Raw genomic sequence first — 26,192 nt, forward strand, 5'->3', positions numbered from 1 at the left:
AATACACAGACAGGAATACTGAACCACTATCAATAATCTTTTAAATATAAAGGAAAATATAAATGGTATCTTATGAGTGTTTTTCAATGAAATAAAAAATGGGTTTAGAATCCTAGAAAATAGCAAAAGTTTATTCTTAAAGAATTTCACAATGGATTAAAAATCACTTGTACCCACTTAGAAAATAATATAGAGATAACTATGAGTTAGTGTGTGACTTCAAGAGCAAATAATACCGCTTTTTTTAGGGAGTTAATAAGAATAGGAGAGACCTTTGCCTTTGAATAGCTTCCTATCTATTCAAGTTTTTTGAATGAGTAAACTCAAACCATATATTTGATTTGGGATCTTGTAATTAGACCTGCCTTAAAAATAAAGCTCCTTTGTAAATGAGCAAAGCTTTCGAATATTCTGGTGATTACATATTAAACTCAGGCTGTTTATTGAGTTTTTGTTTCATACAAACATTCAAACAAAATTACCACATCTGGGTGCGATTGATTTTGTTTTTATGTTACTTTGCAAATACCACCAACCTCACGGAGGAATGCACTTTATTTATGAGACATTGGAGGCAGTGTTTTCATATTTCAAAACTTTTTTTCACGCAAGAATTGGGCATAATTAAAAATACCAAAGTGATGGAGTTTCTGTACCCAAACCCCCAGTCTTATAAATCTTCATAATATTTAGGAGAGTGAATAGTTTGAATGTTCCCATTTTACACTCTTTTAAAATTGTCATTTATGTAATAACCCATCGCTAGCTATATATGAATCTGTTTACTTCTTTTCTCTACTTTCTGTTGTTCCATATTGTACAGCATTTCTTATCTATCAATTTTTCTCACTCAGTATTTATTCATATTCTCCTCCCAGTCTCCTTTTAGCTTGAGATCAAGAATTTAAAATTCAGTGTGAAGTTCAGACTCTTGTAAACAGAACTATACCCCAGGGAGACTTCATTCAGATCTCTAACGCTTTCCAATTTCTACTATTTTATTGGTTACTAAATTAATAAACAAAGTGGCCTAAGAATACTTTAGTCCTATATTCAATAACATAATCTTGAAAACATAAACAAGATTTAAGGCAAAGGTATAATTTATAGAAAACTATATTCAATTACTAAACAGCATAAAATCCAAGGTAGTTGTAATTATCTTAATACAGTCAAAACACCAGTGTCAGCGTTTTGCACGTAGTGGCGGCTCAAAAGCTACGTTGAACAAATAAATGAATTCATTAAAACAGTTCCTGCTAATGCTTCTTGAACACTATTGATTTTAGTCTGTGCTCTTTCGTAACAAAAACTGTATCTAAAACTAACAGTCTTTTGTATAACACAAAAGGATGTTCTAAGTAACCTGAATTATTGAAGTTTTTTTATATGTAGGTAACTTACCAATGATTTTAAATAGTTCTGAAACCTTTGAAACTGAGAATTTCAATCATGCAATAGAGACTTCACTAGATATTTCTCTGTGACTATGGCCCTGTTGAAATTGGGTTTATATAAGAAGAAAAATATCAGAAAATTTGGTGTTTTAAAAAAGTCTTCCACATTTAATAACTGAGTTTTTAGAACACTAAAATGTTAAATACAGCCACTTGTGTGAACTAAATATTTGTCCTGAACACAGAGGAAATTAAAAGGCTGTATCGGATGTGTAATGTCTGTTTCATGTAGGATGGTGTCATTTTAAGTAGTTAAGTTTAGGGATAGTTAGAAAGATGGAAATTAGAATCTAGAAGTATGAGCCAGATATCGTACAGGCAATCTTAAACCAAATAATTAGTGACTTTTTTTCTTTTCTTAGTTGGGATCCTTTGAGTGCCAGTAACAGAAACCTACCTAAAGTAACCTAAGATTGGAAAAAAAAGGAGACTTGCTTAGACTATTGAAATGCCTCCAAGAGGAGGCAGTGTCCTCGAACCACATGGAGGACTAGATATAGAAGGTCATCAGACACCTACTTGTTTTAGGGGAATTCTCGGCCAAATCTGAGCAAAGATATCCCTTTTTGAGCTAGACTGCAAGAAGTAACTGTTTCCTTCTATGAAGTGGAGAGTTAGCAATTTAGAGCTGTAAAAAATAGACAATTGTCCCAGAAGTGTTTCAACAAGGATTACTTTCTTATCTTCTCAGGATCATGTTACATAACAAGTAGTATTCTCAAGAGAACACCCACATGCTAGACAAAGACTCTCCCTCTCAAAACTTTCTACATCCCATTCATTAGGGACAAGAGAGTTTCGCACGATAGGAATAGCATCAAGCTTCCCCAGACTTTCTCAACAGGGGTCAAGCGAGTGGCCCGTACACGGGGTCTAAAGCCGAGTTTCTCTCTACTACCTTGCCTCCATCAACAACGACCAAAGGGAGCTGCAGCTGCCACCCTCCTCATCTCCTAACACTCACTATCTGTCTGCCTTTCGGGACAATCTCATAAGCTCTGTATCCTGTTTTTGTCAGGCACCAGAAGAGAGCACCCCGTGGCTTAGTGCTTGGTCCTCGTCTCTTCTCTGTCTACTCCCGCTATCTGGGGTCTCATCCAGTCGAGGAGTTCCACATCTGGTTGGAATGTAGAAAGATATGAGAAGGACTTTTGCTCCTGTGGTCCAGCAAGGGGAAAACAAAGATAAAACAAAATTACAGGATTTTTTTTAATAAAGCTTTGAAGAAAATGTGGATTCAAAATAAATTCCAGAGAGACATGAAGTCATCATAGGTGAGTTGAGAGGCACAAAACTTTCGTTTCTGGAAACAGATGCGTAGACTGGGTAAAGCAGACAGAGGAGCAGGAGAGACTTATCTATGATGATAGGCACTCAAATAGTCATTTCCTTTCTGGTTGATGGGATTTGCCTGGAAAGGAGCACAAGGGAATTTTCAGGGCTAATAGAAATGTTCTATATCTTGATTTGGGCGTTGGCTACACAGGTGTATATGTTTTTCCCACCTCGTTGAATGGTGTTTTTGAGATCTGTGCATTTCACAATTAGGTTAAAATAATTGAGGGAGATGCCTGAAACAAAGATGGCCGAACGTTAGTGGTTATTGAAGCTTAGTGGTGAGTGTTTGGGGTTTTGTACTGTTCTCTTTACTTGTGTGTTTAAAACTTTCCATCATAAAAAGTTTTTTAAAAGTTGTCAGATTATGTCTCTTCTCTGATCAAACCCTCAAAGGCTCCCATCTCACCTAGAGTAACAGCCGCATCCTTATAATAGCCTGTAAAGCTCCATAAGCCTCAATAAGAACTGGCCCCTTCATTATCTTTCTTGACCTCATTCCTTGTTGGTCTCTCCCTCCTTCACTCCCCTACAGGCGAGCCTGGCTGTTTCCTGAAGGTGCTAGGCATGTGCCTACTGTTATGTCTCTGTATTGGTTGTTCCATCGGCCTGTTGCTGCCTTTCCCCATATACAACCCTGGCGAATTCCCTTCTCTCTTTTAATTCCTTGCAAAAATACCACTTTCTCAGTTAAGTCTACCTTGATATCTATGTTTGAAAATGCAAAACCAACACTTCTCCTTCCTTTGATTTTTTTCCAACGCATTTATCACCTTTGAACACACATATGCTTTACATGTTTATTATTTTTACTCTTTCTCTGCCCGCTCTTAAACGTAAGCTCCATGGGGTGAGCTGGGGGTGGAGAGAATCTGTGTTTGTTTTATTTACGATCATATTCTAAGTGCCTACAGCAGTACTGGGCACATAATTGGTGTTCCATAAATATTTGGTGAATGAATAAGTAATTTCTCAACCTTATTCTGTGAAGTTTCCTTCCTTGATAAGCAATGAAGGTCTCCTATGCTCCATTTTTGGAGAATATGCTAAGAGTGATTCCTCCACCCTCCGTATTTGTGGTCACAATCAGGACCATCCTCCCATGGGAGTCTATTACCGACATTACTGTTATTGATGACATCCATTTGACAATTTTTCTTAATCAATTGGATATCAAGAGAAGAACTTATGGAAAATATTAGAAAATACCAAACATGCAAATATTCTCGTGTCAGAACGAAGTATAAAGAATTAAAAAATGTTTAATGCTTTTGTTTCCTTTCCTTGTATATTAGTCAGAGTTCTCCAGAGAAACAGAAAGATATTTATTTTAAGGAATTGGTCCATACTATGTGGAGACTTGGTAAATCCAAAATATGTAGGGTAGGCCAGCAGACTGGAGACTCAGGAAAGACTTGCAGTCTTAGTCCAAAGGCAGCCTGCTGGCAGAATTCCTTCTTGCTTAGAGGAAGTCAGTCTTTGTTCTATTAAGGCATTCAACTGATTGGATGAGGCCTAGTGCATAATGGAGGGCAATCTGCTTTACTTAAAGTCCACCAATTTACATGTTAATCTCATCCAAAAACATCGTCACAGAAACATCCAGAATAATATTTGACCAAACATCTGGACACTGTGGCCCAGCCAAGTTGACAAATAAAATTAACTATCACACCTTGTTACAAATTATATAAAGTGTCCTTTGTGGCATAAACTTTCCAAACCTTAGGCAGTGGCTCTGCTTTCAAACCCTCCCAATAGAGTCCAGCAGGACCACTACTTTTCTCAAATAAAAGGATTCATTCTCTTCCCGTGTTTTTTTTATGCCTGTTACTCTTTTTTCTTCTCTCTCTCTTTTATATGGTCTTATTCTCTTCTTCTTCTTCTTCTTTTTTTTCTCTTACCCTCTGGTTTTCACTCTATTACTGTTTTGTTTTTGTTCATATTTGCTGCATTTGCATATCATCTTTTTTCCCCCTGGGACCAGATTTCTCTGCTTGTCCCTTAGTATACAAGGTGTATTGTGACTGGCCAGTGTCGACCTTAAATGTTCTCACCTGTAGCTAACTTTCTACATTCTTTGAATCTCAATACACAATTCCTAGGAAGCAGTCAGATGAGTTCAACTTGGTCAAATTGTCCATTTGCCTGTGGCCAGAAGGATTAGTGATTGTGGCTTGCCATCTGCGTTGAGGGGGCTTTGAAAGTAGTCTGAGATGGAAATGAGGAAGATTCTCTACAAAAGAGTCTTTCTACAGAAAGAAAAACTGTTAAATTAAGAAGTCTCTAATAAAAAAGTACTTTTGACTTTCCAAAAGGGTTTAACAATTTAATGCAGCACTCAATATAGTACTTAATACAATATTGTAACAACGTATCAGCAACTTAATAGAACAAAGATGTATCTATTATCATTGTTCCATTTGTCTTCTTTGCAGTCAAGTCTATGAGAATTGGTAGGGGAAAAATAAAACACCTAAGTTCCACATGACAAAAAAAATTTAGGTAATAAATTAATGGGAAAACGAAAACATCTATCATTTATGGAACATACTTGTGCCTATCTTTATATATATATATATCTTATAAACAGTACCTTATTTTCCTGATCTTTTCTGTTGAACTTGACCTAAGTTTATCAAGATCTTTGATCTCTCTTTTAAGGTCTGGTGACTAGAATGACAAAGAGCATTCCTTGTATATGAATAAACCGTTTTAAGGAGGAATAGTAATTTTTATTTGATTTCCAGTCGCTCTTTCTATGATTCCCAGAATGTATTTGACTTTTGGGTCTACTATGTGTCAGGCACAATGTTAAGGCTTTTACATGCATGGTCGTATTAAATTCTACCCCCAAAACTGTGAGCCAACATGAAGATTAAAGAAGTTTAATAACTGGACTGACATTATACAATTAGAGAGCATTAAGGTAAAATTAAACGCAAGTTTTTTGATTTCATGGGCTGTAGTCACCATTAATAAACTTTATTGCCTCTCAAGTACTTTGTTAATCAGCATTGCTTTATAATGCCTAAAGTCTGTCAATACACCACTCAGCATCTTTTTGTGCCAGAAAGTAGGGCAGTGCTTAAAGAATGGTGGGGACAAGTCAAAAGGGCACAGGAGCTGGTTTTCAGTGGTCAAATCTCAGAAAATTTGAGCATCAAATAAAATAATGATACTAAAGATTATGCCATTGAAAAAAATAAGAATTAGTGAGTCAATGCTAATATAAATAAATGAATAAAATGAATAAATGAAAGAGAGAGAAGGGGAAACTTTTCCTAGATTAGAAGGCCAACTAATACATGTAGAAAGAACGACATAATTAGAAAAACACCATTTGACAGTCATCAGAAAAAGAATAGATTTAGGCAAGAATCACTAGATTCTAAAACTAGTGGGAGAAAGTTTAGGAAATAATAGGATATTGACATAGTCTCAATGTATCTCCCTCCAAATTACTTCTTAATTACAAAGAGAAAGATGGGAACCTGTAAGTGGAGAAAACTGGCAAATACCTTCTTGTCCAAGTGATCAAAATAAATGACAACATAATGGAACGAACTGACATCATGTGTCTCCTGACAGATGCACTGAATGCAGAGCATCACATCTGTGATATTTCTGCCAACAACCCATAAGCTGAATCTAATCATGAGTAAATTGAATAAATCCAAATTGAGGAGATTTCCACAAAATAACTGGCCCATTTCCCTTTAAAAGTGTCAAATGTCATGAAAGACAGAAAAAGACTGAGGAAATTCTCCAGATTAAAGGAAACTAAAGAGATACGACATTCGAAAACAATGTACGATCTGGTTTTTTCCTTTACTTTTTTTTTGGGGCGGGGGGGTGAAGAAGGTTAGCCCTGAGCTAACATCTGCTGCCAATCCTCCTCTTTTTGCTGAGGAAGATTGGCCCTGGGCTAACATTCACGCCCATCTTCCTCTACTTTATTTATGCGACATCTGCCACAGCATGGCTTGATAAGCAGTAAGCAGGTCTGAGTCCGGAATCTGAACCAGTGAACCCCGGGCCACTGAAGCAGAGTGTGCGAACTTAACCACTACGCCACCAGACCGGCCCTTCTGATATTTTCTTATACTATAAAAAATGATTGGCACAATTGATTAAATTTGAATAGATCTTAGATGATATAATAACATGGAATCATATTAACTTCCTGATTTTGAAAATAATACTCTGGTTAAGTGAGAGAATGTTTTTATTTTTAGGAAACATACACTGTCATATCTAAAGGGTGATGGAACATCCTGTTTGCAACTTTTTCTCAAATGGTTCAGAAAAATAATTTAGTATAGATAAAGAGAGTGAGAACACAGGCAAATGGGTGTTGGAATATCTGGGTGAATTCTTTGTATTATTCTTGAACCTTCTCTGTAATTTTGAGCTTATGTCAAAATATAAAATTGAAAGGAAAATAACATTTCATTGTAGAGAGTTAAATCTACTTTATACCCATATACATGTTGGGTTTTTTTCTATTGCATAAACCTAGCATTAAGACTTTTATTCAACGAATATGTGGATTTTTTATTTTAATGTCAAATTACTCTCCAGAGTTGTTGCATCACTTTACATTTCCAGCAGTGGAGAGAGTTCACAAACTTCTATAACTTTCCCCAAACCTGGTACTATTACACTTAAACGTTTGCCACTCTGATAATTATGAAATGGTATTTTGTTATTTTGGGCTGCACTTCTCTGATTACGCTGATGTTTGAACACATTTTCACGTGTTTGTAGACACTCGAGATTTTTCTTCCACGGATTGTATGTTCATATCTTTTGCTCATTTTTAATATTTTTATTTTTGTATTTTTCTTATTAATGGATAGTTCTTTATATAGAAATCTTGATTTTATATGTAAAATGTTTTTTGAAATGTGTATGCATATTCGTCTAAAAATTTTTACCTTGAGATTCAGAATAAAGGTGTGGAGGCTGAAAATATCAATTAAATCTCTTCATTCATTAGCCATGTGCTGAAATGCGTTTGGAGGAAGCCTGAAGTATTGCCATGGCTGCTCTGCAGTTCATTTTAATAGTAGCACTCCTCAGTAGATTTTTTTTTTTTTTTCAGTTATCATGAAAGCTTCCTATTCCCTGATTCTGTGTGGTAAAGTAGGCTCAACAACATTGTCAGTCCTGAAAATCCAGTAGAATAATTCAGTTCTCATTCTATCTTTTGCCTCCTGGAAGACATGTTTAAATAAGACTCCTAGTAATTTGCAATTTGCTTTGGGATTTTGTTTTAAAGTATACGTCCCTCCTCCTAGCACCTTCTTGGAAGATTACTACAGAGAACTGGTGTAAACGTGGTGACTTGATTATCGCAGGTTTAAAGAGACGTAAGAAACCCAGCAGAGTTGTTTTGGAATACAAGCCGATTGATCTTTATCTTTGCTAAAAGATGTAAATATAATTTATAAAACTAGATGTCTACACGCTGAATGAAGATTTGGAGAGGACAGTAATGACCACCTTCAACGCTGTACTCCTAAATTAAATATGACATTAATGGGAACAATTTAATGCAGTTCAGCTCTGCTCTGAGGGCCATTTTAATTGGATTGCTGCTGCTGTGAATAGAAAAGCTGCTGACGACGTTAGAAAAATGGGCTTACACTGAAGTACCACCTACGAAGACACGAAGACGCTGGATTTGAATTTGCATGTATAATCAGTCAAGTTCACTCATCATGTCCCTCTGTCAGAAGTGCAATTTGATTCAGTGGTTGGACAAACGCACAGTGGCTCTTTGGCAGTTCTACGTCCTATGTTCTGGCGACAAGTCTTTTCTGAACCAAACTCCATGTCTGCTTGCCTGCTTTGGCTTCTGGTTATATCACATAATTACCAGACAGTTCTTTTATCCTAAGGTGAGGCTATTGTATTGGTGACTATGAGTATTAAATGAGACTCAAGTTAAACATAAAAGTGAAAAAGGATAAAGTTTATGCCAGGAGCAGAAATGACGATGATAAGATTTCCCTGAACCTTACTCCCAGTCCTATGTAGACTGTTCTTTCTTTTTGTTTTCTTTTGGTGAGGGAGATTGGCCATGAGCTAACATCCATTCTCAATCTTCCTCTTCTTGCTGAGGAAGATTAGGCCTGAGCTAACATCTGTGCCCACCTTCCTCCATTTTGTATGTGGGTCGCCACCACAGCATGGCCTGATGTGTGGCATGTAGGTCCAACGCCTGGGATCCGAACCTGGGAACCCTGGGCTGCTGACGTGGAGCATCTGAACTTAACCACTATGCCACAGGGCTGGCCCCTCATAGTGGTTTTGATTTGCATTTCCCTGATGATTAATGATGTTGAACATCTTTTCATGTACCCGTTGGCCATTTGTATTTCTTCTTTGGAAAATGTTTATTCAAATCTTCTGTCCATTTTTAAATCAGATTGTTTTTTGCTATTGAGTGGTATGAGTTCCTTACATATTGTGAATATTAGCTACTTATCAGAAATATGACTTGCAAATATTTTCTCCCATTCTGTATGTTGCCTCTTCACTCTGTTGATTGTTTCTCTGGCTGTGTAGAAGTTTTTAGTTTGATGTAGTCCCACTTGTTTATTTTTGCTTTGTTGCTTGTGCTTTTGGTATCACATCCAAAAAATCATAGTCGAGACCAATGTTGAGGAGCTTACTGCCTATGTTTTCTTCTAAGAGCTTTATTGTTTCAGGTCTTACATTTAAGTCTTTAATTTATTTTGAGTTAATTTTTGTGAGTTGTGTAAGATAGGGGTCCAATTTCATTTTTCTGCATGTGAATCTTTCTTTTTTGTTTTTTCAAGATATTTTTATTTCCCTTTTGATTTCTTTTTGACTCATTTGTTGTTTAGGAGAGTGTCGTTTAATTTCCACAAATTTGTGAGTTTTTCAATTTTCCTCCTGTTTTTGATTTCTAATTTCAAACTGTTAGGTCAGAAAAGATACTAGATATGATTCCAATCTTCTTAAATTTGTTAAGGCTCGCTCTGTGGCCCAATATATAATCTATCCTTGAGAATGTTCTGTGTGCACTTGAGAAGAATACATATTCTGGTGCTGTTGGATGGAATGTTTTGTATGTGTCTGCTAAGTCCATTTAGTCTGTAGCATTATTCAGGTCTGCTATTTCCTTATGAATATTCTATCTGGATGATCTATTCAGTGTTGAAATTGGGGTATTGAAGTCCCCTACTATTATCATATTGCCGTCTATCTCCTTCCACTTCTGTTAATATTTGCTTTAAATATTTAGGTGTTTCAGCGTTAGGTACATATATATTTACAATTGTTCTATCCTTTCAATGAATTGACCTTTTATCACTAAATATTTACCTTCTCTGTCTCTCGTGACTGACTTTTTACTGAAGGTCTTATTTGATATAAGGTTTTATATTTTATAAGTATAGCCACTCCTGCTCTCTCTTGGTTGCCATTTGCATAGAATAACTCTTTCCATCCCTTCGCTTTCAACCTATGTGTGTCCTTAAAACTGAAGTGAATCTCTTGTTGGCAGCATACTGGTAGATCTTGTTTTTTGTCCATTCAGCAACTTTGTGTTTCTTAATGGGAGAATTTAGTCCATTTACATTTAAAGTAACTATTGGTAGGAAAGGATTCACTACTGCCATTTCTTTGGTTTCTGTTTTTTTAGTTCTTTTGCTCATTTTCCTCTCTTACTGTCTTCCTTTGTGATTTATTTTTTGTAGTGGTATGCTTTAATTCATTTCTTTTTATTTTTTGTGTAACTACTATAAGTTTTTACTTTGTGATTACCATGAGGTTTACATAAAACATCTTATAGATATAACAGTCTATTTTAAGCTAATAACAATTTACTTTCAATTGAACATAAAAACTCTACACTTTAACTTCTCCTTATCCCATATTTTATGCTATTTATGTCACTTTACAATTTTTTATATTGTGCATCTACTAACAAATTATTGTAGTTATAGTTATTTTTAATATTATTTTTTTTTAACTTTTATACTGGAGATAAATGTGATTTACCCACCACCATTACAGCATTAGTATATTCTGAATTTGACTATATATACCTTTACCAATGAGTTTTACACTTTTATGTTTTTGTGTTGTTACTCAGCATCCTTCTATTCCAACTTGAAGAACTCCCTTTAGCATTTCTTGTAAGGCAGGTCTTATGGTAATGAATTGCCTTAGCTTTTGTTTGTCTGGGGGAATGTATTTATCTCTCCTTCACTTCTGAAGGACAGTTTTTCTGGGTGTGGTATTCTTGGTTGGCAGTTTTTTCTTTCAGCAGTTTGAGCATATCATCCCACTTCCTCCTGTCTTGCAAGGTTTCTGCAGAGAAATCCACTGATAGCCTTATAGGGGTTCCCTTGTATGCTATGAGTCATTTTTCTCTTGCTACTTTCAAAATTCTATTGTCTTTGACTTTAAACATTATAATGTGTCTCAGAGTTATCTTCTTTGGGTTGAACTTGCTTGGGGTTTCAGCTTCCAGTACCTAGATGTCCATATCTCTCCAAGACTTGGGAAGTTTTCAGCGATTATTTCTTTAAATAATCTTTCTTCCCCTTCTTTTTCTCTTCTCTTCCTGGGACTGCCATGATTTGAATCTTCGTTCATCTGATGGTGTCCCATAATTCATGTAGGCTTTCTTCACTGTTTTTCATTATTTTTCTTTTTATTTCTCTAACTAGCTAATTTCAAATGATCTGTCTCCAAGTCTGCTAATTTCTGCATGATCAAGTCTGTTGTTAAAGCTCTCTATTAGATTTTTCAGTTCTGGCATTGTATTCTTCAGTTCCAGGATTTCTGTTTGGTTCTTGTTTATAGTTTCTATTTCTCTACCAAACTTATCATTTGGTTAATGCATTGTTTTCCTGATTTCATTTAGTTTTCTATCTGTCTTCTCTTGCATTTTATTCAGTTTCTTTAAGATAATTATTTTGAATTCTTTGTCAGGCAAATCGTACATCTCCATTTCTTTGGGATCAGTTACTGGAGATTTATGTTTCCTTTGGTGGTGTAATATTTGCCTGGTTCTTTGTGATTTGTGTAGCCTTGTGTTTTTGCCTGTGCCCTGGAAGAAGTAAACTCCTCTTCCAGTCTTTACAGACTGGTTTCAGCAGGTAGAGACCTTCTCCTGTGTCTTCCTTGAGCTGATAGGATTACCTCTGGAATCACAGTCATGCTGGGTTACAGCCAGTTATGAGGCTGTTGCTGGGTCTTCAGTGGGGTCTATGGTTGGACACCTTGTTACCAGGGGCTCAGGAAGTTGTGGATCCTGTCTGGTCCCTGGGTGGATGGGATTGCCTCCAGTATCATGTTCAGTAGGGTGGCGCTGGGACATCGGTCTGCTTCAGGGTCCTCAGACAGCAGGCTTATTACAAGGTGTGTGGTAGGTGTGGCTCCTGCCAGGACCCTGGAAGGGCTGCTCCCTGGTCACTGGATGGGTCTCTGTGTGGGCAGGACTGGTGCTGAACCATGGCTCATAGAGGCTGGAACCAAACCCCAGGGTTATTCGAGGTTCCACAGCCAAGCCTGAGGTCTGCAGACCTGGCTCTGGAGGCATGGGTGGGCGTGTCTCCTGTCAGGTCCCTGGGCAGGCTGGACTGATCCCTGATCGTGGCTGGAGGGGCTGGAGCCAAATATAGGGTCCTTTCAGGATCTCCTGAGATGTAGACATGAGTGTATTCCACTTGAAGACCATTCTTTCAAAATCAGTTTTGAACTCTCCTTTCTAAATCTTAAAAAATAAAGCACCAGAAATATGCAGAATTCTTTCTTTAGTTCTAAAGAATAAGAATCAAGACTATTATTTTATTTAGATGGCCTCTGAAAGAATTTATTGAATTTAATGTCAAGTTATACACTTGGGGCTGTAACCAAATGGGAGAACTAATAGATTAGAGAGTCTCTGGATCATAAATAGTCATTTTAGAAATTTTTGAAAAGCTGTTTTCCAGTATACTACCATTTTTTGTGATTATTTTATTTTGTTATAAGCTACACAAGTGGTTATACCCAGTTTACAACTTTCCCTCTGATACTGGCTCAAGACAAGGTTGACGTAAGGGAAGCCATATTGTAGAAACAAAACCCTATTGTAACTTTGAATGACCTCTGACAAACTAACCCAGCTGGATATGCACCCTCCAGGAGGTCTAACTGCTCTGTAGATCTTATGACCCCTGCTTGTGCATGTACCTCCCAGCTGCAATAAGATGATAATTTTTTGTTTTTTCAAGTTCCTTAGGAATGTGATGACCCCCAAACAGAAAATCTATGCTGATAGTCATCATCAGTGAAAACTGAAAGATCTGGTGTGGCACTCCCTGTCTGTAACACCAGAAGGTCAACTTTCCTAACCCCCTCCCCAATAACCCAATGGCCTATATAACTGCTGTAAGATTTCATGACCCCTTACGATGGTTCTTTTGGGCATGAGTCAGCCATCTTCCCTCTTGCTAGCAAGCTGTAATAAAAAAGTCCTTTTTCTCCTACCACCTTGCCTCTTGACTATTGGCATGTCTTGTGGCCAGCAGAAGGCCCCACGTTGTGTGGTAACAATCTGGCACCCCAGATGGGACATTAAGTCCTGCTCGTGGCCAGCTGACCTCCACTGGGTGGCCTGTTGGGTAAGTCCCTAGTGGCTGTCGAGGCTCTCTTTTTCTCGAGGATCTGCCCTACCTGCCCTTCCATGATGACGCCAGCTGCCTCCTAACGCTGACGTGGTAGGAAGAGAAATGGCTACATCTGGTGAGTCGGGGGCTCACATCTGGAGTAGGGTAAGTCACCTCAGAGGTCCACCACTGAGAACTTTCCTTCTCCTCCATCTGGCATCCCCTCTTCGAGAAGGGGGACCGTCTGGTAAATAGGGTGCCCTGCCAGAGTGGGAAGAAGAAGAATAGGACTTCTTCACCCAGAATCTAGGAACCAGTGTCTAGTTTGTCTGTGTCTGTCTGTGTCTGTAAAGAGCTCCAGGACCAGACGTCTTTTGGATTTGGGTGAGTGACCTTGTTAAAATGCGCCTGTGCCTAAAATTGTCTAATATCTTGTCAGGATTGTGGGTTAGACACCCCACTGGTGAGATTTGGTTGCTGGGTTAAAGTCCCAAGGCTAGGATTGTGGGAGATAATATAAAAGTTACAGCCACTGGGGCACTCAAAATGATCGGGTTAGAGTCCCGAACTCTGGGGTAGGGTCCCAGAGTACCCCGGGTTGGAGTCCCAGAGATTGGATTTCTTTATCTGTTCATGTTTGTCTATGTTTGACTGTGTTATTTGTTAAAATTGGCTGCTTGGGGACTGAGTTTCTCGGTGACTGTATCAAACTGCCTTTTAGACTAATCTTATGAGAGTCTTCTGACTCCGAAGAAAAGAGGCACTGTTCCCTCTGGTCCTTCAGGATGTTCCCAGGTGACTGGGGACTTTACAGAGGTGTCAGGGTGTCCACCCATGGTGTGCAATGGTCTCATAGGGACTCCTCCAGAAGAACATATCTTACTGAGCCCTCATTGTTCATGGTGAGGCAATCGGCAGTGGCAGCTCATCCGGGGCTTAAATTACCTGAACTTTGTGGGTGCCAGGACACATAAGAGAAAGAGCTGACCCCTTGACTATTCTTGGGGGAGCTGCTCCCACTAGCTCACTATCAGACCTTGTTGGTTGCAGCCACCTTGATAAAAGGTCCCCCTAAAAGGGAGATAACTGTAAACAACTGGCAAGATAACTCGGGATAATTTGAAATTACAGTGGCCATTTTGGGCTCTTTTTGAGCCTCTAAACCAAGGAACAAGGAAAAATCTTTAATCTTTAAAGAGTCAAGGGCCGAACATCTCAACCAAAAGTTTCCAAAAGGTGTAAATGCTTACAGAGAACAGCAGAATCTTACCAAGCTTGTTTTGTGTCCCAAGGGCTTGGCTTGATAATTTTCAGGCTGTGGGGGAATCCAAAAATATGATTGGATGAAAATAGGGTGCACCTCATTTTTCGGTCAGAGATAGTTGGACAGAAATGCAGGTTGCACTCCTGTTTGTGGCTAAGAGTCCTACCAAACTGCCATCAGCCTCAGGGGAATTACATTGGCTATTTGAAGCCTTGGCTGGGCCTTCATTGTAAGGGTCTTGATTATAGGAATGCTTTAAATTTTCACAATCTGATTGTAGCTACAGCAGAAATATACTTTTGACCAGTCGTGTCTAAATTCTGAAGTAATGGGAGACCCTAATTCGATCCCCACCTGAAACCCCTTAGGCTACATTCCCCTGAATTGGGTGACTTTCAGCTACAGGTAAGCAGTAGGAGCTACTGAATATTCATTGGTTTATTGATCCTTCTCCTCCCAGAGATGTTGCTATTTTCCCTTGTTTCAGTTTTCCATGTCATTTGTCATAAAGGAAAATCCATAGAGCAAGACACAGGCAGCTCCACAAGCCTGTTGTCTGGGTGAGCCCACAGTAGATTTTGCCGTAGGGCCCCGCCTATGGAGTATGCACATAAGGTGGAAGCTATTGCTAACAGGGCATCTTGGAAGCCAAAAGAGCCGCAATATTGGTGGGCACAGGTTGAGCAGTTAAAAGCCATTAGGGTGCTCGCCACCTCCAGAAGTGGATCCTGTGAAAGGATAAGTTGGGTCACGGAACGGGATAGAAGACACAGGTCCCCTGCCAACTTCAAGAAAATGTCCGTGCAATGACAAGGTACTCTGTAAAGCACACATAGTCCCCAACCCCGTGGCATGCCCCACTCCCAAGGTATTAGTCTGGCTCCAAGAGACCCAAAGCATAGCTAAAGCTGTTAATGTGCATATAACATGAGGTTTTTTTCCTCTTTTTTCTTGTTCTATGTCTTGAGGACTTGGCTTTTTGATCTCTTTGGTCATGAGGGGTCCCAGTCCATCGGGGACCTTTGTTGTCTCAATCTTTGTTGTTTGTTGGTGCACTACCGCCTGTGCAGCAAAGGCCTTTGCTTTCTTGTGCTGTTGTTTTTTTTGGAGTGAACTTTCTGGATCTTATGAGGGCTACTCCTTTTGCACTCTCTTTTGGGGATACCTCGTGTCCATAGTTAAGCCATAAATTCTTGTAGATATTGGGATATTAAAAACTGACAAGGAAGATATCCCCCAGAAACTCCATCTTGGGGAAAACTTGAATGGCTTCTCTGTGCCTTTATGATGTAGTTGGACAGGTAGATCAACCTATAATGTCTTTTCAGTTACAACCCAATTTCTGAGAAATTAAGAGCAATTGTCCTTAAAAAAAAATCCTTGTAAGACTGGAAAAGCAGCTCCAGAGGCAGTTCAGAATCCACCCAGTTCCTTTATCTCAAAAAGGATTATCACCTCTCCCCTCTCTGGGAAGTGTTATCTAGCTCATCACCAATTTCTAAGACTGAAGAAAGAAAAAAATAAATAAAAAGGCAAAAAAAATGGCCACAGGACCATGCCTGGACAAAAATCTAGCATCATGAGTGTCTTCTCCACAAATATTAGTAAAAAGGCTTAAAACAAAAATTTGGATTCATAATTGGAGAGCCTTGTACCTGATTCATGGCAGTAATAGCTGTGCAGTCTCTGTGTATGTGTCTATATGTATGTTACATGTGTGATATTTTACCTCCGGATGGTATGGTCAAAATTAAGAGCTCTATTCAATTAACTTGAAGTAAGTGCTTACAAAAATTATTTCTAAATGCAGTTAACCCAAATGTCTTTCAAATTAACATGACATAAATTAATCTTTTGTAGATGAAAGCTGGTTTAAGTTTGTTCGTTTGATTGACAATTGTTGAAAACAAATAATTTAGATAGACAAAAATAAGTAAGAGTTTTTGGGTATAATAATTATGTTTTGTGGTCTGTATACTTGAGAAAAATAGCTTCCAAAACTCCTTTTGGTAGCTTAAAACTTGAGAGTTTTTGATAAAAGTTTGTTGAGTATCTGGGTCATTTTCAAATACGATAAAATACTGAAACGTTATTGATACCATATCTAAGTTTATCTACTTTTGGCTTATTACAGAAAACTAAAAGGTGTTTTGGATCTATTAGTAAACATGTCTTTTGTTTTATTAAAAGATTGTACTATAAAGTAAAATGTTTCCAGAAATTATGAAAAGTGTTTGCCAATAATTTGCCAAGCCACAGAAAGCAGATATAAAAGAAAGTTTATAACTGCTTACTTAGTTTTTACTTAGAAGTCAAAGTCTATCAGGGTTAAAAAAATTCGAATTAATATATGTGATTAAAGTTACTAAAAATTAATAAGGAAAACAGCTCTGTATACAAAGAAAGTAAGATGTGTATAGTAAAGAAGGTACAAAGAATGGAAATATTTTGTTTGGTTGGTTAAGAACGATAAATTTGTCCTAAAGCACTAGAAGGGAAGAAAGGAAGGCAAGGGAAAAATTCTGAATGTAAAAAGAAAGTTACAGAAGGTCTGTGGAAGAGGAATTCTGGGAAAAGAGCTTTATACATGGTCAAGTTGGATAAGATTAAAATGAATTTAATTAAGTAAATGAATTTTAATATCAAAAGTCAGCTGGTACAAAATTAAAATTTGGTCTTCTTTCTCTTAAAAGGATAATTTTCTTGAACTTGATGAAGAGATTATAAAATATTTTTCTTTACCTTTGAGTAAGTCTACCTAAAAGACAGAAAAACTGTGTTTAAATAATTTCCTGTGTTCAAAAAGACTGAGGTCTCTCTATTAAGATTTTTTTTGACAAGCTCCCCAAAATTCATATCTTAAATAAAGTCTTTCTTTTGACTTTTTTTCTTTGAGAATTTTCAAAGGGCACCTGGAACTTCTCAAAGAAATTTGTTCTCTTCCTATAAGGCGGAAGATATTAAACTTATTAGGCTTATTCAGTATGTTAAATTACATGGGAAGCATTGTCAAATAAGTGATGATATACATTCTTAGGTGATATGGTGTGGGTGAATGTTATTGATGTAGGTGCTTTGAAATTGTATAACACTACTGAAGTTCTGATCGGTCCTGGTTATCAGTCTGGTTCTGGTTATTATTTTAAAGTACTTTATGTCACAAAATTAACCAAATTTCTTTGTCAATTGCCATTTTGGGGTCTTGTTTACAGACAGTTATTGTTTGATGCTTTTGCAAAATATGTTTCATCTTCAGAGAAATTCCTGGAAAAGACTCTGGCACTTACTCTAGAATACAGGTTTCTGATAAACTTTCAGATTATAAAACTGAACTGGGTAAGAAATAACAGAACTCTGACAGAGAAACTGCAGACTTCATGAAACTGCTAACAGAAGATTAAGATCAAGAATCAATTACACTGTGGCCGGCCCCGTGGCCTAGCGGTTAGGTGCGCACGCTCCCCTACTGGTGGCCTGGGTCGGATCCTGGGCGTGCACCGATGCACTGTTTCTCCGGCCATGCTGAGGCTGCGTCCCACATACAGCAACTAGAAGGATGTGCAACTATGGCATACAACTATCTACTGGGGCTTTGGGGAAAGAAAAAAGGAGGAGGAATGGCAATAGATGTTAGCTCAGAGCCAGTCTTCCTCAGCAAAAACAGGAGGATTAGCATGAATGTTAGCTCAGTGCCGATCTTCCTCAAAAAAAAAAAAAAGAATTAATTACACTGGACTGAATGAACTGATGGAGATGATTATAATTTTTATGACTTTTGTTTGAAATATTTGCTGATTTTTTTAATGTTTTGTTTTTTTAGATTTAAGGAAAACTTTTTCTCTTTTCTCCTGAGATAGCTATGACTTATGGCAATTTGGTAAATTATACCTTTGTAAGCAGAATTGAAACATTTATCTTTTTCTCCCTACCTGATCCCTCCAGGATTTGGAAACTGGTAGTAAGTGAGTATTGTTGTTTTCATGGCAATATAGTTATTTTCAGTTCAATAGAAATCTGTTCTCCTTATAACAGGACACAATTGGAAACATTGGTTATATTACCAAAGCTTTGACTGGAACATGACGAGATAGCTTCTGAGAGACAAAGATTGGACTTTATGGAACAAAGCTACATGGAAGTATTGGCCTGGTACCTTATGTTCAGTGTTCCAAGCAGCATTTACTGGATAAGTAAGGAAGGTCACTTATCTGGCAGGTGCAAGGAACCTCAAAATATTTTGGGCGACCTCAAGAAGAGAGGAATTCACCCAAATCTGTAGGTATTGCAGGGGAAATCTGATGACAAAGTCCTTGGCTTGGCTTTCCTGGCCTTGAGAGGCCTTTAAAGTTCGATCTGAGATTCCTTATAAAGAGTTCCAGCAAAGCAGATTTTTAAAAAAACCTGTATGATCAATGGCTCTTCTTGCTGTACTTATGTAAATGGGCCAAGTTTATTGAAACTAATCTTATTTGACAAACCAGTTAGTTTTAATTTGGCTATCTTTGATAAAATGAGGGTGATTTTAGAGAGAAACTATGTTTCAATAGAAACTATAGCACACTATAGTAAACTATAGTGTGCTATAGTTTCTTAGTAAACTATAGAAACTAAAATATATTAGGTTCTAGTTCTGATAATTGTCTGTGAGGTTTTATATCTGTTAACTGGACTGGATCCTGAATTCTTCTCACCTCTTGAAACATCTGGCTACAAGTCTCTAAAGCAATGTTTTCAGTTTTTTTTCCATCATTTTCATTTGGAATCACTGAGAACCTGCCCTTTTTCCTGAAGCCTTGCAAACTGAAGCCGGTGGACTTGATATAAACTTAAGAGAGATTCTTGTCTGTTGCTAATGTAAGCCACTCAGAAAGGTACCTGAATACCCGATGACATCATCAGGGACATTTAAGCTGCAAAAGATGCTTTGGCACTGACATCTAGAAATCTTCTTGACTGGCTGCCCCCTGGACTCAGAAACTGGTTTATAATTTGCTTCCACCATTAAATTTGTTGTTCTTTTTGTCTCATTAATTACCTGGTTGCTTGCTTCCACAATGCAAGCCTAACTTTGGAAGCCCATCTGCATCATCATCTTACTAAAAGACTGATTCAATAAGATGGAACAACAGGACATCCCTCAAGATTGAGGGGTTAAATAGCAAAGGGGGGCAATTGATACCGACTCAAGAAAAGGTTGACATAAGGGAAGCCATGTTGTAGAAAAGAAAAATTCTATTGTAACTTTGAATGACCTCTGACAAACCAACCCAGCTGGATGTGCACCCTCCAGGAGATCAAACAGCTCTGTAGATTTTATGACCCCTGCTTGTGCAGGTACCTCCCAACTGTGCTAAGATGATAACTTTGTTTTTTTTTTTGAGTTCCTTAGGAATGTGATGCCCCCGGAACAGAGACTCTATGCTGACAGCCATCTTCAGTGAAAACTGAAAGATCTGGTGTGGCACTCTCCGTCTGTAACACCAGAAGGTCAACATTCCTAACCCCCTCCCCAATAACCCCATGGCCTATATAACTGCTGTAAGATTTCATGCCCCCTTACGATGGTTCTTTTGGACATGAGTCGGCCATCTTCCCTCTTGCTAGCAAGCTGTAATGAAAAGTCCTTTTTCTCCTACCACCTTGCCTCTTGACTATTGGCATGTCTTGCGGCGAGCAGAAGGCCCCACGTTGGGCAGTAACAACTCGATCTAATTATTCCTTCAATATCATTTGGAATAGACTATTCATGAACATTAATTGCTTGTTAAGAACTCTTAGGGGAAATATTTAATAATTGAGGTAACTCTATATACACACAAACATACACACCATTGTAAATTATTTAAACTCTGTTTATATTTCTTAAACACCTTGCAAATATGCAAATAATTTTCTTTGTTTTTTTTTCAGATTATTAATGCAGGCCTGTTTACTGTTGAAATGACATTCACAGCCAGAAGCGAAAGGCTGCTGCTGCCAAAGGCTGCTGCTTTTAGTACAACCAAAGGATTTTTTATAAATCTGGTTAGTTTGAAAATGAGCTAAAGTCACTCTTTTTCATCTTCTTCCACAACAGGAAGGAAGCCATGCAAGGTGAACATGTAAGCCCCTAAATTATCTACCATAATACACAATGAGCCTAGAATAACCATTTTTTTCCGCATAAAAAGTTTAATATAATGCTAGATATGTGGCTCTGATGGCAGTGCTTCAGAATAAGGATGCTGCTGCATCATCCATTGTCGTCTAATTTCCACTCTTAAGGAGGCAACCGTTACATGCGAAAGTGGGAGTTAGAATGATGTCTGATAAAATGCTCTATTGAATGCCTACACATACATAAGAATTGCTTTTTGTCTGACTGGAATTTCTTCCTCTAATGGCAGCTACCAAGGCGTCAGATAAGATGAAATAGCTGGGCAGGTGGTATGAATACAGTGTAAATAATGATACTGAGTCAGAGATAGTGGATTTTCTATGGAAATGGAAAGGTTCAGGACTATGAGGGGTGACAATTGGCAAGAATGGGCTTAGAGCTAGTGAAAATCCCAGGGATGGGTGAGAGTAATGGTTCTCAATGTGAGAACCCCATACCAACAGCATTAACATCAGTTGGGAAATTATCAGAAATGCAAATCTGGCCATGTTCCAACTTACTGAATCAGAAACTCCAGGGTGTTGATGTGTTTTAATAAGCCCTTCAGGTGATTTTTGCCGCATGCTCAAGTTTGAAAACCACTGATCCAGAAGAAGTAATCCTTTGCCAAAGGAAAGAATGGAAACTTGACTGGAAGCTCAATGGGGAAGGAGTTGGGTACGTGCTGGAAAAAGTGCAATCATGCTCAGTGGTGTGGGGGGTCAGAATTGGCCACCTCAAGATGTGTCTCTTTGGCATGAGGATTATTTTGGGCTGGTTACGTTTAAGAAACTGCAGACAGGGTGAAAGCTCTGAAAACCAAGTAGAAGCTACCCTTTGTAAGAGACATTCACATTTGTAAGGGAAATCTCCATTTGTAAAGGTGTCTCTCTCTCTGTACCAGGAAGAGGGGGAACGACCTTATCTCTAGAAACTTGTACCAATGCGGAAGGCAAGGGCTTAAATCTGCATAATAACTTTACTCTTGTTTACTGTGCTTTTTCTGGTAATCTCCTGTAACTGATTCCTCCCACCCTCAACGACCTCCTTTGTCTTGAGCTGAAGATGGTGTTTAACGGCAAGCTCACCATTCTGGCAAATTACTCAGCTTTCCTGGGTTTCTCCCCTGTATACATGTTACAAAGCTTTGTTTGATTTTCTCCTGTTATTCTATCTCACGTCAGTTTAATTCTTAGGCCAGCCAGAAGGACTTAGAGGGTAGAGGAATTGTCTTCCTCCCCTACAGTGGCAAGGCAAAGTGTGTGGATACTAACAACACGATCCATGGCTGAACCCAAGGTTATATTTCACTAGCCCCTGTCTTAAACAGTAAAGTGTCTCAAATCTGAAAAAGAAAAACTGTTATACAGATGATAAGGACCATTTGAGATTTGTTTCTGAAGAAACTATATTCATAAACCTGGTCACGGTACATTGAGACAACCGACATGCGTGAAAATTATTTAAAACATTTGCTTTAATTTGGGCAATCTTAGGCATTTACACTAAATTAAGCAAAGTACCTGTCTTAGGCAAAATATGGTCTCTGAGCATGCAACTAAGAGACTCCTGTCAGGGACTATATAAATCCTGGAAGAGTCTCTAAAATCAGCCACGCAATTTAAGAATATTTTGTAGGATTATCATGTCACATTGACACAATGAGAGCAAAGAAAAAAAATGCTACAGCATAAATGCATATTTACCGCAAGTCCTGCACACCTATGCAAAATATGAGAAAATTACCAGCTTTCCTATAATTGTGGGGGACTTTCACAATTTAAAATTGTACAGGTATCGTGTGAGTTAAGCTAAAATGCTATTTAGCAGATTTTTCCAAGTAATGAGTCTGAAAATTGTATCCCTTTACTAGCATAAAATAAATTTTATAGTTCAAATAGAAAAGATGTTTTAGAGTTATGTTGGTTACTAAAATATGAAACTTTATTCATATCAGACACGGACTAATACTATTAAAATTATTCTAGGGCCGGCCCTGTGGCTTGGTGGTTAAGTGCGCGCGCTGCAATGCTGGCGGCCCGGGTTCGGATCCCGGGTGCGTATCGAGGCACCACTTCTCCGTCCATCCTGAGGCCGAGTCCCACATACAGCAACTAGAAGGATGTGCAGCTATGACATGCAACTATCTGCTGGGGCTTTGGGGGGAAAAAATAAAATAAATAAAATCTTTAAAATTATTCTAAAATTTGTCATCAAGAAATTATAAATGGATACAGAAAGAAGGCTGTCAATTTGAATGAAGCTTGTTTCTAGGTGATTTTTCATTATCTTCTGGGTAGGTCACATGTTTATGTAGCTAAATAGCTAGGAAATTGTATCTGATCAGTTTAAATGGCAATGACATTAAGATAGTTATGTATTTAACATTCTCTTTGGAATTTAAAGTGCTTTTTCATGATTAACAAAAATGACACTTACTCCCTCACTTTCTTTTATCTTGAATCTAAGATCCTGCCTGATATGACTCCTCTTGTCTAGCTGTCCCTTGAATATATCTCTGGTTTCTGTGCCTATTGTGCACCCCTGGGGTTATTTTGTCATTATATAAATAACACTACATTTTGTGTTGGATATTTTCCATTGCCAACCTTCGATTAATCCTCTGTTCTTCTCCACCCTTCTCTGGGCTGAAGGAAGCTGACCAAAATGAGCTGTATCCCTCCGGCTTCCTTACTTTCTGGCTTTGGTTTGCATTCAGCCAGTGTCAGGCATGGGCAGGAGAGCAAAATGTGCAAGGAGGGTGAAGTCCAACAGCTGATTCCCTCTGGCCTTTCCCTGCTGGGTTGAGACCAGTTGGCTGCATTCTCTACCAAAGGCCACAGTTGTTGGCTGGCCTTCTCCTGCAATTACATTACTCGCTCTGGGTTCCATGAACTGTTGTGTCTCTTTCCTCTCTTGTTTCCCTTAACCCTGTTAACTTTCCTCAATTACCCATTTCAGTGGGCCATCCCTTCCCTTCAGAGTCCTTGACGGATGCAAAGTTTGACAGCCACCTGCTGGGCACATTCCAGCAAAAGAGATAATGTAAAATCAAAGCCACACAATTTCTTTCTTTTGCCCTTTACCTGATTTTCAGAAAATCAGAGGTGTTGGTATCACAGTGATATGTCTAATTCTAGTCTTAGAAAAACAGAAGTACCAGAGAAGTGTTAAAGCATTCCTTTAAAGCACGTGATAGAAAAAGTAATTGATGCAAGCCGTAGTGCCTTATGTCTAGGGAGCACTCTATAGCTTATTAAATGCTCTCACACACATCACCTAGCTTAAAAAAAAAAAAAAACAAGCCTGGGATGATGAGAAAATAAAGAGAAAAATTGACTTCATCACTTTGCAGAGTGGGTATGATGTTTTATGTCTTTAGAGAACATCTTGTTCTGTATCTATGTATATAGCCATTTTGATGTATATAGATCTCATGCATATGTAAAGCCCTTTAGTAGGCATTCAGTAAATGATGATTCCTTTCTCTAATTCCATATGCAATATCTAATTTTGCTATCATGTTGAATAGTATCTAAATAATTGCCTGGATTTTAAAATTTCAAACAAATGTTCTATTCTGGAGGAGTTTGCAATGCAGTCGGGGGTAAGTTATACACTATTATTTTTCTATTTATTATTTAAAGCATCACCTCAAAACTTAGTGGCTTAGAAAATAATAATCACTTATTATCTTCCCCAATTTCTGAGAGTCAGGAGTTTGGAAGTGACTTTCTTGGGGCAGTTATGACTCAGCCCTTTCAAATGGCTGTTCATCTTGTCTAGATTATGGCTGAAGGATCCATTTCTCTGGTAAATTGGATCCTATCCATGTGGGCATCTCCACAGGGCTGCTTGAGTGTCCTTATGTCACGTCTCCCAAGTGAGTGATCCAAAAGAGCAAGGTTAACGTTGCAATGCCTTTTATGACCTAATCTGGGACACACACCATCATTTCTGCCATACTCTATTGGTCACAAAGGCCAGCCTTGACTCAATGTGGAAGTTGAACACACAAGGTGTAGATATTGGGAGTTGTCTTGGATGCTTGCTACCACATACACCTGGGAAATAAAACAATAATAATGTGATTAGGTGTCCAAACGAGGGTTATCGACAGACTATGCTACAAAGAGACAGAAGAGGGAAGATCACTGTGGCTTGGAATTGTAGAGAAGGTCTAGAGGATGAGGTGGCACTAAATTTGGAATGGTAGAATCTGTAAACATGGGGAGGGAAGAAAACATGGGAGAGCAAGAGCTTTCCTGGACAGTGTAACAGAGCAAGGATGACTAAGGATAGTGTGTCAGAGTATTCCTACAGAGGAGTAGTGGGAGGTTTGAGAGTAAATAGGAGCCAAATTGGGAATTAGAATTTAATCCTTGCAGGCAATAGAAAGACATGTAACTGACATAATGAAATTAATACTGTAAGATTAAGCTGGTCCTAGAGAACTTATTGGAGTACAATAGTAAGAAAGCCATTGGAATTATTTAAATTTGAAGGGATAAAGACTAAAACTAAGTTACGCTGGCAGTTGGAAGTGATGGAGAAGAAGGTATGAACGTCAGGGGCATTTTTGGAAAAGAATTAATGCGAGTTAGTTGTAGACAACACCTGAGTAGAGCCAATGTTGACCCCATGTCTTCAAACATGAATAACCCAGAGAATGAGTTCTCAATGGTGAGAACCAGAGAAGCTGTTTTTGGGCTTGGAACAGGTGAAAAGCTGTTAATAAGGTGATAAGCTGATGATAAGCTTGGACACGTTGAGTCTGAGATGGGACAACAAAGTACATAACACAGGACATACTCAGACTGTATTTTCATTTGCAGCACCTGCTATTATTGGTGACTCTCTCCAGCCACACTCCTGCTTTTTTAGAAAGAAGTTGCTCCAGTAAAAATAATTCTTGTTATGAATAGTGTATTTCACACAGCACCAGCACACAGTCTGGCCAGTTCTTTCTAATGACCTCACAATTTAAATTCAGTAGTCAGGTAAGATGAGAGTCTAGAAAATAGGTAAGAAATATGAGATAAAGGAAGCTAACAAGAGGGAGAATTGTGGGATTTTTAATCTATTATATGAACTAGTGACACTCTGACAATTGTTTACATTTCCTCTATGGAAATATGCTATAGAATCATCAGTGTGGATACTGGAGATCATCAATTCTCAAACTGAGGCCAAAAGAGCTATTGTGACTTGACCAGTGTTACTAGTTAGTGCTCAGTGCCCAAGTCTTGTGAGCATAAAAGACCTCAGCTCTTTCTATGATGACAATATACATTTCTTAATAAGTTCATTTTTGAACTGATATATAAAAAGTACAAATATAATGTTTTCCTTAGTACTGCTCC

The sequence above is a fragment of the Ceratotherium simum genome, chromosome 38 (assembly GCF_057802395.1).
Source record: "Ceratotherium simum simum isolate JZ-2026a chromosome 38, ASM5780239v1, whole genome shotgun sequence".
Taxonomy (NCBI): domain Eukaryota; kingdom Metazoa; phylum Chordata; class Mammalia; order Perissodactyla; family Rhinocerotidae; genus Ceratotherium; species Ceratotherium simum.